Source organism: Ranitomeya variabilis, chromosome 2 (assembly GCF_051348905.1).
Source record: "Ranitomeya variabilis isolate aRanVar5 chromosome 2, aRanVar5.hap1, whole genome shotgun sequence".
In the NCBI taxonomy this organism is placed as follows: domain Eukaryota; kingdom Metazoa; phylum Chordata; class Amphibia; order Anura; family Dendrobatidae; genus Ranitomeya; species Ranitomeya variabilis.
The window spans coordinates 198,457,924-198,478,551 of NC_135233.1; the positions used below are offsets into that span (position 1 = coordinate 198,457,924).

The 20,628-nt window shown below is 44.0% G+C and overlaps 1 long non-coding RNA gene across 1 annotated transcript in view; it reads right to left on the minus strand.

Annotated features, from left to right (window-relative positions):
- Window positions 1-20,628, minus strand: part of LOC143804889 (uncharacterized) — a 34,311-nt gene that overhangs the window by 12,395 nt on the left and 1,288 nt on the right. Inside the window, exons 2-4 of the long non-coding RNA XR_013221123.1 lie at window positions 11,410-11,547; window positions 11,067-11,267; window positions 9,042-9,182 (exon numbers count right to left, since the gene is read on the minus strand). This is a non-coding gene — a long non-coding RNA (uncharacterized LOC143804889). The remainder of the gene's footprint in view (window positions 1-9,041; window positions 9,183-11,066; window positions 11,268-11,409; window positions 11,548-20,628) is intronic.

Sequence of the window (20,628 nt, forward strand, 5' to 3'; positions counted from 1 at the left end):
AGTCTAGGCTTAAGGGGTGCACCTCTGGTGCTATCAAAGGGACAACCCTCCTAAGTCCCAGATGTTCGACTTGCTACACATGGTGCAAAAATGGCTGCAGCCCAAGACCTCCACTCCTGCACATCAGAACTGATCGACCTTGTGATTAGCCGACTTATTGACGCCGATAGTTTGCCTGGACGTCCACCTTTTGGCTTTTGAACAGATGGATGGACTTCATTTTGTACTTTTCCAACTGACATGGCGCTCACATGATGAAGTTTGGCAATTTTCTTGGCCAAGAGACCGCTATCGATGAGCTGGATGATGCTGTTTCTCTTTTCTTGTGAAATCTTCTTCATGGCAGCTCCAAACCAGTGACCTTTCACTTGGGAATCAACCTAATAGCACACTGAGCTATTAGGGAATGTGAAAACAGGTTGTACTTTGTAGTATTCAAGATGAAAAAGATTTTTCCACCACCAGGAACAAAACAGTAACGATGCAGTGACATGACGAGAAATGGAGAAGTATACTAATATTCAGCATTAACTAAGACTGAACAGCATAGAAAAGACATTACAGTGTAATGGAGAAATCCTTGAACTGCAGAGGAGTTTACTCATTGAGAGCTTAAAATTTGTGTTGAAAAATAATAATTTTACCAATGACAAGAAAATATACAAGCAAAGTATTGTCACAGCGATGGGCACTAAAAAAGCAATTGCTTTTGTTGACATTTTTATGGGCTCTACTGAAGATAAATACACCACAATTGCAAAGTATAAGGACAATATAATTCTATAACAAAGAAATGTAGACATTTTCATTTTTGTATGGAAGGGTGATGAAATTTGCTCAAAAACAATTGCCAAGAAATAAATGAAAATGAATGAGGAATTGAATGGACCTTGAATATCCAAAAACACTCACATCGATTTTCTGGATATAATTATCAAACAAAAAAAATAATGGGATCACTACCAGAACATTTTTTAAAGATATTGCAATATATTGTCAATATAAAAAAAATTGTTTTAAAAATATCCCTTTTAGCCAATTTAAGAGGATGAGAAAAAACTGTACCGATATCGACACATACATCAATCAGGGAACTAAGGGACTCTATTAAAAATACAATTTGCTGAAAAGGAGTATCTCCACAAATTAATTGATAATGCCTTTCAAAAAGCAATGCTTATTGATCAAGAATTATGCCTCAGCAATAGCAAGAAAAACAATAAAAAAGATAACCCCTTCAAATTAAGCTTGATTACTACCTACAATAACGCACATTTAGAAATATGAAAAATCGGTGATAAGAACTGGAGCCTACTGCTAAAAGATCTTTTTTTTTTTTTAATTTTATACCTCACAAATAGTAATGAGCGAGAGTGCTGGGATAAACTGTTATCGGAGCATGCTTGGGTGCTAACTGAGTGTCTTTGGCGTGCTCAAAAATATGTTCGAATCTCCGTGCCTGGGATTGCCTAAAGCCGGGATCACACATACGCGAGATACGGCCAAGTCTCGCAGGTGAAATCCCTCCTCTGGCGCCGGCACTTGGGAGCGGAGCGTGCAGCTCCATGTCTTGCTATGCGGCTGCATGCTCCGCTCCGGAGTGCCGGCGCCAGAGGAGGGATTTCACCTGCGAGACCCGGCCGTATCTCGCGTATGCGTGATCCCGGCCTAACAAACAGCCTCGAGACACACAGGCAAAGGGACTTGAACATATTTTTCACCCTTGTTTTTCTCACTGATTTTATCCAGGGGTATAGTGAGCATTTTAAGCCCACAGGTACGACACAGAATTTGATAAAATTAGGTCGTCATATTGAATACGTCATCATTCGTGTTGAGCGTAAGTGCTCGCTACTCCAGTTTGCATCGGGTGCTCGGGTATGCACCAAATATTGCGGGTGCTTGAGTGACATGCTCGAGTTCCTGCCCCGCATGTTTCATGGTTGTTAGACAAAACTAGCCGTCATATCGTCATCATTTTTTTTTACTTTTGCAAAAAATAACACCTAACTCCAACCCTAACACAACCCAAAACACAGCCCTAACCCCAACCCCAACCCTAACTCCAAAAAAATGGAAAAAAATATTTTATAATTTTTTTCTAACTAAAGGGGTGAAAAAGGGGGGGTTGATTTACTATTTTTTTTCTTTTGATCATTGTGATAGGGTATATCACAGTGATCAAAAGGAAAAATTCCTTATGTTGCAGGGCACCGGCCGGCAGATCTCAGCGGGCGCACTGTGCATGCGCTTGTCATTCTTTTTCCAGGAAGATGATGCGGAGGGCTGGGAGACAGATCAGGAGGGCTCTGGGATGGCGGAGTTAACGGTGGGGGTCAGGGGGGCCGCTTTTCTCTCTTCTCTGATATGGTAAATCATATCAGACAAAAGAGAAATTAATTTTAAATTGGACTTTGTTTTCTGTTCTTTGATCATGTGACAGGACACCATAAAAACTGGCCCTGATCATGTTCTCCAGGTCTCAGTTACCCCCGATAGCCAAGACCCCGGAGATTTTCTGATGATGGGGGGTGCTACAGCCTTTTTCTCAGCGCCGTTAAAAAGCATCTCATCTGACTAGAGCCCCTTCTTCCAAAGGTCATGTAGGGGACAGCGCTAGCCTCCATCCATGCTCAGTGAGTTACAGCTAGTTTGCAAAGAAGGGGCAAACATTTCAGCCTCTAGATGAGCAAAGCTGCTAGATTCAGACCCCAAAAGACTGGCAGCAATAATTGCAGTTAAAGGTGGTCCTACAAAGGACTCGGGGGGGAGGGGGGGATAAATAAAAATGCACCTCACGTTTTCAGATTTAAAATAGTTTGAAAACCCTATCCTAATTTGTGAAGATATGATATAAAATCCTAGTAAATTACATTTAGTTTGTGGGTCTAACATGAAGAAAATATGGAAAAGTTCACGGGGCATGAATGCTTTTTCAGGGCACTCTATACGAAGCTGTCACGCTTGAGTCGGGAGACCTGCGGCCAGTCTGTTCATTGCGGTCTGATCTCAGTCCAATTTGCACATACGTCTGAATGCACCCAAAGACTTGCTGAAGGGTTTGTCTAAGGCCACGTTCACACGGTCAGTATTTGGTCACTATTTGACATCAGTATTTGTAGCCAAAATCAGGAGAGGAACGATCAGAGGAAAAGTATCAGAGAAAGGCCGGGATCACACACAGCGAGATACATCCGAGTCTCGCAGGTTAAAACCAAGCTCTGGCACCGGCACTCCAGAGCGGAGCGTGCGGCCGCACAGCTATACATGGAGCTCCACGCTCCGCTCCGGAGTGCCGGTGCCAGAGCTTGGTTTTAACCTGCGAGACTCGGCCGTATCTCGCTGTAGTGTGACTCCAGCCAAACATGCACTCTTTTTCTCCAAGAAACTTTTCTCAGTTTGTTTTTGGCGTTTAGTTTGGACATTTTTAAAAAGTATCTAGGACAGCAGATCCTTTCTACTCACTAATATACGTGTTGATTAGAGATGAGCGAATATGTACGGAAAACGATCATCAAACATAAATTCGACACAAATATGGCACATTCTAATTCGTGATCGGTAACACAAGCATTTTTGTTAAAATCGGGAAAAAGTCGGTACAATTTGGTAAAAGTGCAGGAAAATAATAGCGTTGCCACTAAATTATTTTAAAGTAGATGCTAGATAGATAGATAGAAGAAAAGCCAGCAATTCAGCAGCCGTGTAGTGTAAAATCACTGCAGGAGCCGGCAGGATAGAAGAGATGGATTACATACAGTACATATAGAATAAATAGATATATAGATGTCAGTGACAAATTCAATTAGTCCAGTGTGTGCAGCTTACTGTACATGTATTTAATTAATGAAAAATAATTTTTCTGAAAAAAATGGCGTGGGCTCCCGTGTAATTTTCGTAACCAGCAGGGGAAAAGCTGATGGCTGGGGGTCGATGTTTACAGCCTGGGAAGGGGGTAATACCCATGGAGCTTCCCAGGCTATCAATATCAGCTCACAACTGTATACTTAAACCTTTACTGGCTATTAAAATGGGGGACCCTTAAAAAAATAACGCAGGGTCCCCCTATAATTAATAACCAGCAAAGGCTATGCAGACAGCTGCAGGATGATATTAATAGCCTAGGAAGGGGCCATGGATACTACCCCCCCATGCTAAAAACATCAGCTCTCAGCCGCCCCAGAAAAGGTGCATCTCTAAGATGCAAATACTAGGATTTCATCAGCTCACCCAACCAGACGTATTAGAGTCCAATTCCCAATATACATGTGCAGAGCACGGATCACTACCAAGTTCCTGCCGACCGACTCCCAGGTGAAAATGCAAATCCCTCACTTGTCCAGCTCATGCAAATATTGAATGGAGGAGATGAAGATAGAATAAAATCTTGTCCTTTATTAGTGCGTCATAAAAACAAGCTGACGCGTTTCAGGCAATACTGCCCTTAGTTATAGCATAATAAAGACACATTACAACACAATATATAAAGGCACATAACAAAAGGCTACAACCAATCACAATACATGTCAATTAACAATATGTCAAACACCTGAGTACCCATTGGACAAAGACACACACCCTGCCCAACCTGAGTGTTATCCAAATGTTATAGCCACTAAGTCTATATACAATATTGCAAGTTGTAAGAATACAACAATACCCTTCGTCAATATATGTCAATACATATAAATACCCCCACATATATACATAAAGCACATATCTTATGTTTATACATGAGAACATCACTTAATAAAAATACATCAGATCTGTTCTATAATTCATTCCTTTGGGGAAACAAGTATCTAATGTTAAGATCCCGGCTGCCTCTCCGGCTCGTAGAGCAGATCTGTGATCTCCTGTGAGACCTGTGAGATCTGTAAGATCTGTGAGATCCATGACGTCGCTGTCACATGACCGTGACGTCATGGAAGGTCATTCTGGCATACCATCCTGGGACCGGAAGCTGCCGCCTGCGGTCGTCACGGTCATGTGACCGCGACGTCATCACAGGTCCTGCGCGCCTGCGCGAGAAGGACCTGCCATGACGTCACGGTCATGTGACTGCGACGTCATCACACCCTGGAACTGGAAGCTGACGTCTGCACCAAGCACAGGGCCAGGACTTCAACGGGCCTTCGGAGGGTGACTATATGTTTATTTTTTATTTTAACTCTGTATACTACAAGGCTCTGTGCTGTATACTCTGTCGCTGTGCAATATACTACGTGGCTGGGCAATATACTACGTACGTGGCTTGCCAATATACTAAGTGGCTGGGCAATATACTACGTGACTGGGCAATATACTACGTGACTGGGCAATATACTATGTGGCTGGGCAAGATACTACGTCACTGGGCAATATACTACGTCACTGGGCAATATACTACGTGTCTGGGCAATATACTACGTGGCTGGGCAAGATACTACGTCACTGGGCAATATACTACGTCACTGGGCAATATACTACGTCACTGGGCAATATACTACATCACTGGGCAATATACTACGTACGTGGCTTGCCAATATACTACGTGACTGGGCAATATACTACGTGACTGGGCAATATACTACGTGACTGGGCAATATACTACGTGACTGGCCAATATACTACGTGACTGGCCAATATACGTGACTGGCCAATATACTACGTGGCTGGGCAATATACTACGTGGCTGGGCAATATACTACGTGGCTGGCCAATATACTACGTGGCTGGGCAATATACTACGTGACTGGGCAATATACTACGTGGACATGCATATTCTAGAATACCCGATGCGTTAGAATATAATATATATATATATGTATATATCTATATATATAATTGTCTAAGGTGCACTTCTGTCTGTCTGTCCTGGAAATCCCGCGTCGCTGATTGGTCAGGGCCCGTCTTTCTGTCCTTCTGTCTGTCACAGATATTCATTGGTCGCGGCCTCTGTCTGTCATGGAATCTAAGTCGCTGATTGGTCGTGGCAAAACGCCCACGACCATTGCCACGACCAATCAGCGACGCGCACAGTCCGGAAGAAAATGGCCGCTCCTTACTCCCCGCACTCACTGCCCGGCGCCCGCATACACCCCTCCGGTCACCGCTCACACAGGGTTAATGACGGCGGTAACGGACCACGTTATGCCGCGGGTAACGCACTCCGTTACCGCTGCTATTAACCCTGTGTGACCAAGTTTTTTACTATTGACGCAGCCTATGCAGCGTCAATACTAAAAACATCTAATGTCAAAAATAATAAAAAAAATAAAAAAATCTATATATATATAATTGTCTAAGGTGCACTTCCGTCTGTCTGTCCCGGAAATCCTGCGTCGCTGATTGGTCGCGGCCGACTGGGCCCTGACCAATCAGCGACGAGGGATTTCCAGGAAGGGGTGTGGTCTCCACCATCTCTGCCGGTGCACAGGAGAGAGGAGCGGGACAGTATACTGACCAGGAGGGAACATGGAGGCGTCTGGACAGTGCGTGTACCATCCCGGGTGAGCGAGGGAGGTGGGGAGGAAGCCGGGGACCGGGAGAGGGCAAAGAGTGGAGGGTAGAAGGGGCTGCGAGAATGCCGGCCTGTGACGACGTATTGTGTGCGGGCACCCGGAGTCCTGCATGTGCGGACAGTTGGGGCGTGGGAGCCAGGGCATCGGGGAGAAGGAGCAGGGTCCCCCGGACAGTGTGTGTACCGGCCTGGGTGAGCAAGGGAGGCGGTGAGGAAGCTGGGGACCGGGAGAGGGCAAAGAGTGGAGGGCAGAGGGCACTGCGAGGACGCCGGCCTGTGACTACCTATTGTGTGCGGGCACCCGGAATCCTGCATGTGCGGAGAGCCGGGGAGAAGGAGCAGGGTCGGCGCCCGAGTGAGAAGCAGTGGCGCCGGGGAGAAGGAGCAGGGTCCCCCGGGAGAGGGAGCAGAGGCGCCCGAGTGAGAAGCAGTGGCATCGGGGAGAAGGAGTAGGGTCCCTCGGGAGAGGGAACAGAGGCACCCGAGTGAGCAGTGGTGCCGGGGAGAAGGAGCAGGGTCCCCCGGGAGAGGGAGCAGAGGCGCCCGAGTGAGAAGCAGGGGCGCCGGGAAGAGTGAGCAGAGCTGCGGCTACGCCAAGCATGTGCAAACCTCCAACATCCTGTGCCCAGAATCCCCGACATCCTGCACCCCCAACCCCCGAGAGGCGCAGTCCTCTCGCGCATTGGCGCGGGATTTGAGACATGCTTCGCTGATTGGTTGCTCCCGGCCGCCCGCGACCAATCAGCGATATTTGTGCAGGATTTAAACACCACTCACAGCGCAACATGCATACATGCGTACATATTCTAGAGTACCCGATGCGTTAGAATCGGGCCACCATCTAGTTTTAGATAATTGAGTGCGATTTGTATAAAAAAAATCCTAGACTTTAGCCAACAGGTTGTCACCCAGTTTATATATGGGATCAAATAATTCAGGAAAAAGAGCTTATTCCTGGTTAGAAAGTGCGGGGAACTACAAATGCGGCATGAGTAGATGTGGAATGTGTCAATATATGCAAAAAAACACCAAATTTAGAGCATAAGATGCCCAGCATGATCATACTATCACATTGTTACTCCAGATCTGTCATATATGTGGTTTCTTGTCAGGTCTGTAAGGGCAGTATTGCCTGAAACGCGTCAGCTTGTTTTTATAACAAAGAACAAGAGGAAGATCATGCCCACATATACGGGAACACCTCAATGTATAAAAAATACAATACTTTATTGGTAGGTATCAAAAAATACATGAAAGACAAAACACAGGAAGAGTTAAAGACACTTAAAAATTGCAAACATGCAACATAAACCTATACAAATATCATGTCCTGATATGGGGGCAATGATGACCCACAAGAATATTCCCCAAAGCAATGAGTGCAATATTCCTCCTAAAATTAAATCAATCTGAACCACAGTATGCAAGCAATTAATATACATAATATATGTCAATATCACAGTACCAAATGGGCCCAGAAAAAGAATATATATCACTCTGGCACAAACTGTGTGCCTAGTCCAGGGCACCAAGAAAGAAAAGTCAGTTGGACATGTGGAGAGTAATAAGAGGAAAGGGGACTAATATAAAAAACCCTAATCCTCAAACCAATATACCCTCATACCAACAGTCCAAGGGTTCAGAATGGACTGTTCCTATCCCACACTTTTTTTCCCCCACTGCTCACATGACTCCATTCTGAACCCTTGGACTGTTGGTATGAGGGTATATTGGTTTGAGGATTAGGGTTTTTTATATTAGTCCCCTTTCCTCTTATACTCTCCACATGTCCAACTGACTTTTCTTTCTTGGTGCCCTGGACTAGGCACACAGTTTGTGCCAGTGATATATTTTTTTTTTCTGGGCCCATTTGGTACTGTGATATTGACATATATTATGTATATTAATTGCTTGCATACTGTGGTTCAGATTGATTTCATTTTAGGAGGAATATTGCACTCATTGCTTTTCCTGTGTTCTGTCTTTCATGTATTTTTTGATACCTACCAGTAAAGTATTGTATTTTTTATACATTGAGGTGTTCCCGTACATGTGGGCATGATCTTCCTCTTGTTCTTTATTATGTCTATCCCCAAGCCCATGGCGAACCCTCTTGTCTTTAACTGATCTGTGGTGCCCTCCACCCTTTCTAATATTAAGCTTGTTTTTATGATGCACTAATAAAGGACAAGATTGTATTTTCATCTCCTCCATTCAGTATTTGCATGAGCTGGACAAGTGAGTGATTTGCATCTCTAAGAGGCGCAAATTCTGGCACTTAGCCTCGCTGTTCCCCCTTGCCCTGTAGCAGTGGCAAGTGGGGTGATAGTTGGAGGGGGGTTGATGTCACCTTTGTATTGTTAGGTGACATCAAGCCCCAAGGTTAGCCCCGGAGATGTGTCATATTCGTGCCGAATTTATGTTTGGCGATCGTTTTCCAAACATATTCACTCATCTCTAATATTGAAATATTCGCTTATCTCTAGTGTTGTTTTCCCACATTTTGCCCAGTCCATAATTATTAATTATTACACATTACCTGATGCGAGAAGCAGGAGAGACATACTGCAAAATCTCAATGGCTGCTTCACTTGGCAGATCCATAGCACACAAACTATAAACCACACTCCGCAAATAAGTGTAGCACAAAACACCAACACCAGGGTAGCCATTTGCCAGTCTATGAAAGAAATACAGAATACAATTTACAACTGTTATCGAAACATGACACGGAACACAAATTAAAAGCTGCTTTTTACAGTACAAGCAAAAGCTATGAGATTTCAGAAATCACACTTTTTTTTCCTGACTTAATTGTAAATGTCACTTCTTTCAGCATTTTTTCACCATAGAAAGGAAGCACAAAAACGCTGGAAAAAAAATGCAACTTTGCGTTTTGCTGCATTTTTGGTGAAAAAACCTAACTTTATTAAAAATGTACTCTAGACAAATGACACATATTGGCCAAGAAACACAACATTAAACACAGCAAAAAACAGCATAAAACACAGCAAAAAACACAGCATAAAACACAGCAAAAAATGCACCAAAACCTGCTTTTTCTAAGCAGCATCTTTACTGCCAAGAAAGCACGTTTTGCCTGCAGAAAAAACACAACTTGAAATGTAGCCATAAACCTATATGATTCGTTTTTCAGTTCCACTTTTTCAATCTACATTAATTACCGTAAAACTTTTTTTTTTTCTGAGCAGGGTTTATTGATGCAACCCGATTTTGTATACTTTGTGCCATTGCCAGGCTCACGCCTGCTGAGAGTGCAGCCGTGGTTTTTCCAGATATGCCCATTCCGTCAGAAACGCGTTGGTGTTATTTTTTTGTGGCATAATGTTACATAATACACTGGGGTAAAGTCTTATAAGAATTCTACAATATAGGATGTATTTTGTCTCACCCCTGTGGGCCGGATGGGTTTCTTTCTACTTGGAAAAACTTGTTAAATACCTGCAGAATTTTTTAGCCAAAAAACTCAAAGTCTGATAGCGGCATTTAATACATGCCGGCTTGGTGGCGCACCATTAGCAGCCGCCGATGGGTTGTTATAACATCAGGGGGGCTGTAGAATACCTCCATACTCTGAAACCCAGCCTGTGGCTCATGATCAAAGGAGACCGTGGTTTTTACTATATGCAGCGATGCCGTGGTATTGTTGTATATAGTACAAGCGATCAGATGATCGCAGATTAAAGGCCCTTTAAAAAAGTTAAAAAACGTTTTATAAAATCTGAAAAATAAATAAAAAAACATAAAAGTTGAAATCACGCCTCCTTTTCCCCCCATTAAAAATAAAAACACATGTTATCACCACGTTCTTGGAAGTCCGATTAATCAAAATATAGAAATAACCCACTTGATAAACACTGCAAATTAAAAAACAAAATATTCAAGAATGCCAAAATTACGCTTTTTGGTCACTGCAATTCCACAAAAAAATCTGTACGTAGCAAGCGATCAAAAAGTCACATCTATCCCAAAATGGTATAAATAAAAATGTCTCGTCCAACAAAAAATAAGCCGTCACACAGCTCCATCAAGTGAAAATGTACGGGTCTCGGAAAATGGCGACACAACCCAAACATTATCTTTTTTTTTTTTTTTTACAAACTTCTGATTTTTTTATAATAAAAAAAAACTGGACATGTTTGATATCAATCCCATTGAGAACCTGTGGACAAACAATATCGCTGAAATTGTGATAAGCTCTGAGCACTGATTAGGTAAGAAGGGGCGGTCATCGGTCAGGATTTGGGCCAGAAGTCAATATCCCGGTGCCGGGTAGAAGGGCAAAATAAAAATGAAAGTCAACACCGGAAATTTTGAGTACGGTATTTACAGAAACTTGATGGAATTGTTAATAAATGTTTAAAAACTTATAAAGTGTTTATAATTGTGCTCCAGGAACCATAGATACAGGAATGCCAAGACTGAGATGTTCCATGCAGATCATACAAATTGTAACAAAACTAATCAATAAAATACAATATTCTTCTTTCCCAGCTAATTCTTGTGTTCTATATATTGACCAATGTGCTTTTCTCCTACTCACCGCTGTGCAGGACGGATCTGCAGTGCCACGCATCCATTTGTTTATTGCATATTTCCCACAGAGATAGAGAGAAATGCTTGGAGGTCACCCAGGCAGGACTAACAAGAGCCACCACGTCTAAAGCCAGCGCCAGGAATCCACACAGCAGAACAATCAATGTGAAATGCCTGGGAGGCATCGCCGGAGGCCGCTCACACGTCTCTGGAGGCATCGCAACCACGGATGGAAAAAAATAAATATTTAGGAATTAAAACCCAGATTCTTCTGATTTCCAATCTCATCTACTCATTCCCATCACTCCGGTGTGGCCGGTAACGTCTACACCGCTGGGCTTTACACTTACACCGCTCTTTGGAAAATGTTCTGTATCCTTCATCCCGTCCTCCGAAGGCATCACATGATGCTGACACCGTAAGCCCCACAAAACAATGTAGCACACAAACGTGACACTGTGTGACCTTCAGCATGGACCTCTCTGGACCTGCAGCGCGTGCACAACAGCAGAATGAGTTCAGAATGTGACACAGATTGATCACTGTTAATAAAATTACTCGTTTTTTTGGACTAAATTAATCTGAGTTTCAGTAATAATCTAAAACATATCTATCTATCCCATACTGGGACACCTACACATCACAATTAAGACAGCGGCACAAATCGTTCTGAGATTGGACCGCCATCTACGGACTGACCGCAGCTCACCTGAGCTTCATGTATATCTATGGACGGATGTCTAAACGAGCCTTTACAGGAGCTTTAAGGAAATCCTATCCTAAATGCATAATCATCAGTATGGAATGGGCCTCTCCTTTAAAGAGAAACCGTCGTTTTAATTTTTATTTCATAAATAATAGTTCACATGAAAAAAAAAAAAAAATTGTAATCTATCTTATCAGAGAAATCCGCTTCTTGCTCCTCCTGGACTGATCAGTCATTATCAATTCCTGGATAAAATTTGCATTCAGTGAAGACAGGTTTCCCCATTACCGAGATATGAGCTGACAGTTGGTGTTTTTAAAATTCTATGAAGGGAGGAGCTAGAGACAGATCCATAGAACTTTATGAGCACTAACTGAAGCACAATATTCAGATTTATGCTTTTAAAATATATAGAAAACCCTGCATCATTTCCTTTTCACTTCTCAAATACTTACTACTTTATGTTGGGATCCCAGTGTAAAACATGTAAATTTGTAGGTGTAATGTGAAAAAAAGGTGAAAATGTTCACAGGGTGTGAACACACAAGTGCTGTGTGTGTGTGTATAGATAGATAAATAGATACAGTGGGGGAAATAAGTATTGGATCCCTTGCTGATTTTGTAAGTTTGCCCACTGACAAAGACATGAACAGTCTATAATTTTAAGGGTAGGTTAATTTTAACATTGAGAGATAGAATATCAAAAATAAAATCCAGAAAATCACATTGTATAAGTTATATAAATGTATTTGCATTTTGCAGTGAGAAATAAGTATTTGATCCCCTACCAACCATTAAGGCCGGCATCACACTAGTGTGTTTTACGGACGTATGAGAGGCGCAGAAAATACGGATTGCATACGGTACAATGATTCTCTATGGCCCAGCTCCTATCTGCCGTATTTTACGCATCCGTAATATACGGTCTTGTACGGCCGTAGAAAATCGCAGCATGCTGCGTTTGTCAGCGTATTGCGCAAAAAAATCTGCCAATGAAAGTCTATGAGGGTGAGAAAAATACGGATTACACACGGACCATGCGTGTGACTTGCGAGAAATACGCAGCGGTGTTCTCTAGAAAAGCCGGTAATTCAGTGCGGTGTACAGTAAAATCACACTGACAGAATAGAATAGAATAGGTAGAATAAAAGTCTACACATAGAATAGGCATATATATATATACAGGTCCTTCTCAAAAAATTAGCATATAGTGTAAAATTTCATTATTTACCATAATGTAATGATTACAATTAAACTTTCATATATTATAGATTCATTATCCACCAACTGAAATTTGTCAGGTCTTTTATTGTTTTAATACTGATGATTTTGGCATACAACTCCTGATAACCCAAAAAACCTGTCTCAATAAATTAGCATATTTCACCCGTCCAATCAAATAAAAGTGTTTTTTAATAACAAACAAAAAAACCATCAAATAATAATGTTCAGTTATGCACTCAATACTTGGTCGGGAATCCTTTGGCAGAAATGACTGCTTCAATGCGGCGTGGCATGGAGGCAATCAGCCTGTGACACTGCTGAGATGTTATGGAGGCCCAGGATGCTTCAATAGCGGCCTTAAGCTCATCCAGAGTGTTGGGTCTTGCGTCTCTCAACTTTCTCTTCACAATATCCCACAGATTCTCTATGGGGTTCAGGTCAGGAGAGGTGGCAGGCCAATTGAGCACAGTAATACCATGGTCAGAAAACCATTTACCAGTGGTTTTGGCACTGTGAGCAGGTGCCAGGTCGTGCTGAAAAATGAAATCTTCATCTCCATAAAGCATTTCAGCATTTCCCCAGGTAAAGCCACTTTTGAACCATAAACAGCGGCAGAAGCGCCTGACCTGGGCTACAGAGAAGCAGCACTGGACTGTTGCTAAGTGGTCCCAAGTACTTTTTTCTGATGAAAGCAAATTTTGCATGTCATTCGGAAATCAAGGTGCCAGAGTCTGGAGGAAGACTGGGGAGAAGGAAATGCCAAAATGCCTGAAGTCCAGTGTCAAGTACCCACAGTCAGTGATGGTGTGGGGTGCCATGTCAGCTGCTGGTGTTGGTCCACTGTGTTTCATCAAGGGCAGGGTCAATGCAGCTAGCTATCAGGAGATTTTGGAGCACTTCATGCTTCCATCGGCTGAAATGCTTTATGGAGATGAAGATTTCATTTTTCAGCACGACCTGGCACCTGCTCACAGTGCCAAAACCACTGGTAAATGGTTTACTGACCATGGTATTACTGTGCTCAATTGGCCTGCCAACTCTCCTGACCTGAACCCCATAGAGAATCTGTGGGATATTGTGAAGAGAAAGTTGAGAGACGCAAGACCCAACACTCTGGATGAGCTTAAGGCCGCTATTGAAGCATCCTGGGCCTCCATAACATCTCAGCAGTGTCACAGGCTGATTGCCTCCATGCCACGCCGCATTGAAGCAGTCATTTCTGCCAAAGGATTCCCGACCAAGTATTGAGTGCATAACTGAACATTATTATTTGATGGTTTTTTTGTTTGTTATTAAAAAACACTTTTATTTGATTGGACGGGTGAAATATGCTAATTTATTGAGACAGGTTTTTTGGGTTATCAGGAGTTGTATGCCAAAATCATCAGTATTAAAACAATAAAAGACCTGACAAATTTCAGTTGGTGGATAATGAATCTATAATATATGAAAGTTTAATTGTAATCATTACATTATGGTAAATAATGAAATTTAACACTATATGCTAATTTTTTGAGAAGGACCTGTATATAGACTGTATATATGTTTTTAGGAATATTTTGGCCGATGGATCCACGATTTGTCCATTTTGCAAGCCTGCGCAACAAAAATCGCCGTACGGAAGCCATACGGATGACACGCGGATACATTTGTCCGTAAAAATTGTATCCTCGCATTGAATACGGAACAGTGTTTTGGGAAAATTACTGCGTATTATGGCCGTTAAATACGGACAGTATTTCCCTGCGCTGAGTGTGACGTCGGCCTAAGAGTTCTAGCTCCTACAGACCAGTTAGACTCCTAATCAACTCGGTACCTGCATTAAAGACAGCTGTCTTACATAGTTACCTTTATAAAAGACTCCTGTCCACAGACTCAATTAATCAGTCAGACTCTAACCTCTACAACATGGGCAAGACCAAAGAGCTTTCTAAGGATGTCAGGGACAAGATCATGGACCTGCAAAAAGCTGGAATGGGCTACAAAACCATAAGTAAGACACTGGGTGAGTAGGAGACAACTGTTGGTGCAATAGTAAGAAAATGGAGGAAATACAAAATGACTGTCAATTGACATCGATCTGTGGCATCATGGAAAATCTCACCTCATGGTGTATCTTTGATCATAAGAAAGGTGAGAGATCAGCCTAAAACTACACGGGGGGAACTTGTTAATGATCTCAAGGCAGCTGGGACCACAGTCACCAAGAAAACCATTGGTAACACATTACGCCATAAAGGTTTAAAATCTTGCAGTGCCCGCAAGATCCCCCTGCTCAAGAAGGCACATGTGCAGGCCCCTCTGAAGTTTGCCAATGTACACGAGGATGATTCTGTTAGTGATTGGGAGAAGGTGCTGTGGTCAGATGAGACAAACATTGAGCTCTTTGGCATTAACTCAACTCACCGTGTTTGGAGGAAGAGAAATTCTGCCTATGACCCAAAGAACACCGTTCCCACTGTTAAGCATGGAGGTGGAAACATTATGTTTTGAGGGTGTTTCTCTCCTAAGGGCACAGCACTACTTCACCGCATCAGTGGGAGAATGGATGGAGCCATGTACCGTAAAATCATGAGTGACAACCTCCTGCCCTTTGCCAGGACGTTAAAAATGGGTCATGGCTGGGTTTTCCAGCAAGACAATGACCCAAAACATACAGCCAAGGCAACAAAGGAGTGGCTCAAAAAGAAACACATTAAGGTGATGGAGTGGCATAGCCAGTCTCCAGACCTTAGTCCCATAGAAAACTTATGGAGGGAGTTGAAGCTCCGAGTTGCCAAGTGACAGCCTCAAAATGTTAATGATTTAGAGATTATCTGCAAAGAGGAGTGGACCAAAATTCCTCCTGACATGTGGGCAAACCTCATCATCAGTTACAAAAATCGTCTAACTGCTGTGATTGCCAATAAGGGTTTTACCACCAAGTATTGTCATGTTTGCCAGAGGGAGCAAATACTTATTTCTCACTGCAAAATGCAAATACATTTATATAATTTATACAATGTGATTTTCTGGACTTTATTTTTGATAGTCTATCAATGTTAAAATTAACCTACCTTTAAAATTATACTGTTCATGTCTTTGTCAGTGGGCAAACTTACAAAATCAGCAAGGGATCAAATAGTTATTTCCACTACTGTATACAGTTGTGATAAAGTGCTTGCTCCCGTCCTGATGTCCTATTATTTTGCATGTTTGTCGCTCTTTAATGTTTCAGATCACCAAATTTATATTAGACAAAGATAACACAAAATGCAGTTTTTAAGAAGGTCTTTATTACTAAGGGAAAAAGAAATCCAAACCTACAGGGCCCTGTGTGAAAAAGTGATTGCCCCTAAACCTAATAACTGGTTGGACCACACTTAGCAGCTGCAACTGCAATCAAGCGTTTGCGATAACTGGCAATGAGTCTTTTACAACGCTCTGGAGGAAGTTTGGCCACTCATCTTTTTAGAATTGTCATAATTTAGCCACATTGGAGAGTTTCCAAGCATGAACCACCTGTTTAAGGTCATGCCACAGCATCTCAATCGGATTAAGGTCAGGACTTTCACTAGGTCACTCCAAAGTCTTAATTTTGTTTTTCTTATGACATTCAGAGGTGGACTTGCTGTGTTTTGGATCCTGCTGCATTACCAAGTGCACTTCAGCTTGAGGGCACGAACAGATGGCTGGACATTCTACTTCAGGATTTTTTGGTAGGCAGCAGAATTCACGGTTCCATTTTACCACAGCAAATCTTCCAAGTTCAGATGCAGCAAAACAACCCCAGACCATCACACTACCACATTTTACTGTTGACATGATGTCGCTTTTCTAAAATGCTGTGTTACTTCTACACCAGATGTAAGGGACGTACACCTTTCAAAAATTCAACTTTTGTCTCATCAGTTCACAGAATATTTTCACAAAAGTTTTGGGGATAATCAAGATGTTTTATGGCAAAACTGAGATGAGCTTTTATGTTCTTATTGCTCAGCAGTGGTTTTTGTCTTTGAACTCTGCCATGCAGGCCATTTTTGCCCAGTCTCATTCTTATGATGGAGTCATGAACACGGATCTTAACTGAGGCCTTCAGTTCTTTGGATCTTGTTATGGAGTCTTTTGTGACCTCTTACATGAGTCGTTGCTGCTCCATTGAGGTAATTTTGCTTGGCTGGCCACTCCTGGAAAGTTTCACCACTGTCCCATGTTTTCGCTATTTGTGGATAATGGCTTTCACTGTGGTGCGCTGGAGAAATAGCTCTATAATCTTTTCCAGACTGGTAGATTCCAATTACTTTGTTTCTCATTTGTTCCAGAATTTCTAGGGATTGCGGCATGATGTCTAGCTTTTGAGTATCCTTAGGTCTACTTCACTTTGTCAGGCAGGTTCTATTTAAGTGATTTCTTGATTGAGAACAGGTGTGGCAGTAATCAGACCTGGGTGTAGCTAGGGAATATGTAATCAGCTTTGAAAATTTGATAAACCACAGTTAATTTATGTTTTATGGGGGGGCAGTCACTTTTTCACACAGGACACTGTAGCTTTGGATTTCTTTTTCCCTTAATAATAAAGACCTTAATTAAAAATCTGCATTTTGTGTTTACTTGTGTTATCTTTGTCTAATATTTCAATTTGTTTGGTGATCTGAAACTTTTAGGTGTAACAAACATGTAAAAGAATAAGAAGTCAGGAAGAGGGTAAACACTTTTTCACACAACTGTATACAGGTGGTGAGGCAGTGACCGGTGTTATTTGCGAGGGTCGCTATGTGTCCCCCAGGATGCGCTCAGAAGCATATTGAGGCCGCTGGAGTGCATTGCAGTCACAGGCGTAGCTGTGATTGCAATGCAAAAATAAAAGTAAGTGTTGGTCTTGGGCAAGCTATTTGTCCAGGGCAGATTTAAGAAAACCTGCATGGGCTTTTATTTTTTAAATGGACTACAGGAAGGTAGTGGGGTTGGTCCGTTTCCTTCCCCGGGCCGGGTATTCCATGTGGCCTGCGGCCACAGGTTACTGTAAAAACCCTTGCAGCAGAGTGTTGGGTGTGTCAGAGTGGAGTTTGCAGCAAGTAGAGTAGATGGCTCTGCAAAAGGCTCAGCCTGTGTGAGAGTAACACAGAACCCAGCAGAGCAAACTCTTGGCACCCTGCAGCGTGATACGTTGGTGCCATCGCCCTCAGCATCCAGACTCCCACGGACTGTTTTGTTTCCCGGCTGCGATCTGGATGATAACCTTATGCTGTTCACTGTGTGAGTGTGGACATTAAAAACGTTTGCTGTGAACTTTTCCTGTGGCCACTGTCTGTCACACTGAACCAACCCCGCTGCACTACAGTTAGTGGAGAATGCAGGCAGTGTGAATTGAGGCATACCCCAATGCCAGCTGCATGTCTGTCATTAGCCCTGCCACACTGCAACCCAGGCCTGCGGACAAAATGGAGGAAATCCTGAAGCCAATAACCTGTTGCTGCAGCAAAATGCAACAACGCATGAGGCACCTCCAGAACCAACCCCGGAACGTCGCGAGGCCCGAGAAAAGGTCCACTCCGCTTTGAGGAAACTGAGTCCTGAAGACTACGTGGAAGCTTTCCTTACCGTCTATGAACGCATGGCAGAGTGAGAGAACTTGTCAACGTCCCAGTGGGTCAAAGTGGTGGCTCCATTCCTGAACGGTGACGCGCTAAAGGCCTACTTTGACCTGAGTCGGGAGCACGCCCAGGACTACGCCAAACAAAAAGGTGAGATCCTTGCCCGACTAGGGGTTAATACCTATGTGAGAGCCCAACGGGTATTTTCATGGACGTTTGTGGAAGCCCAGCCTGCCCGGTCTCAGGTTTATGACTTGCTACACCTTGTGAAAAGGTGGCTCCAACCTGAGAATTTTACTCCGACCCAGAAGGTGGAGAGGGTGGTGGTTGACCGGCTGGTGAGAGCTCTGCCAGCAGCCATACAGCGTTGGGTGGGGCAAGGGGACTCGGGCACTCTGGACCAGGTAGTGGGACTGATTTAGCAGTACACGGCCACTCAGGACTTTATAAGGGACACGGCTTCATTACAGCTGTCACGTTGGGGCCCACCAACCCAGGAGCATGGGAAAAATCCACGTCCCTCTACTGGGGCCAATCAGGACGGAGCCCCTACCGAGGGGGTATCCCCGAAGGGAGAGTGACAGCAGACCCATGTCCCCTAAGTCGGCCTCAAGGTCCAGTCGCACCGCAGCTATCAAGTGTTGGCGGTGCCAGGGCCCTGGACATGTGGCTGCTAACTGCCCATTGACAGCTCAACCCATGGACTGTGGGTATACTTGCTGTGTGTCTATGTATGCCCAGCCAGTCTACACTGCCACTACAGGCACTGCCGGTACCGAACCCCAACTGTGCAAGGTACTCATTAATGGGTACGAGACGGTTGCTCTCTTGGACTCGGGGAGCTTAGTGACTCTGGTACATGGGTCCCTTGTTGCTGGGGACAACCCCAATGGTCGGAAGGTGGGGGTGGTATGCATACATGGGGAACTCCAAAAGTACCTGACCGCAGAGGTTACATTTTCCATCCCGTGTAGAGAGTGTAACCCCGATAGCTTTCCCCTAGAGGTATTGGCAGAAGTCAAGGAGACACCACCGATCCCCGAGCTGGAAGTGTCCCCTAGTAAGTTCGGGACAGCTCAGCTCCAGGATCCCACCCTTGCTTGGGCACCAGTAAGGGTGATAGAGGTTAATGGAGTGGCTCAGTAAGGCCGGTTTCACATTAGCGTTTGTAGGAGCTGCGGAGGGCTGCGGACTTCCTCCGTGAAGCCCCGCCCTCGGCCGCACCTCCGCCGCTAGCTCCGCCTACTTCTGCATGCGGCCTGCGTACCTATCTTTAACTTTAGGTACGCAGGTCGTGCCGCAGTATGCGGATGCTTCCGCATGTGTCGTTTTGACGATGTGGCGACCAGCGTAGGACGCAGCTTGTAGCAAAATTTTTTTCCGCATCGTCAAAATGACGCATGCGGAAGCATCCGCATACAGCAGCATGACCTGCGTACCTAATGTTAAAGATAGGTACTGAGGCCGCATGCAGAAGTAAACAGAGCTAGCGGCAGAGGTGCGGCCGAGGGCGGGGCTTCACGGAAGTCCGCAGCCCTCCGCAGCTCCTACAAACGCTAGTGTGAAACTAGCCTAATTGGTGCAGAAATGGTTTTCCCTGCATAGCTGTCAACCAAGACCTATTGTATAGGGTTGACAAAATCTAGGATGAAGTGGTAGAACTGATAGTGCCTCAATCCTACCGTCGCGTGGTGTTCAAAATGGCTCACACCCACATGCTGGGAGGGCACTTAGGGCCAAAATGATGCAGGAATGCATACTGCAGTTTTTTTGGCCTGGGGTCTACGCGGAGGTCCAGAGGTACTGTGACACGTGTCCGGAGTGCCAGCTGACCTGCCCACAGCAAACTACCAGAGTCCATTGGTACCTCTGCCCATCAAACAGTTACCTTTTGAGCGGATTGTGATGGATCTTGTGGGGCCGATAGTAAATTCTGCTGTGTGCTCAGCCCTGACGTCCGGGGGACACAGAAGCATCTGCTGTGTGATAAGCCTTGACGTCCGGGGGCCACAGAAGCCCCTGCTTTGTGATAAGCCCTGACGTCCGGGGGTCACAAAAGTCCCTGC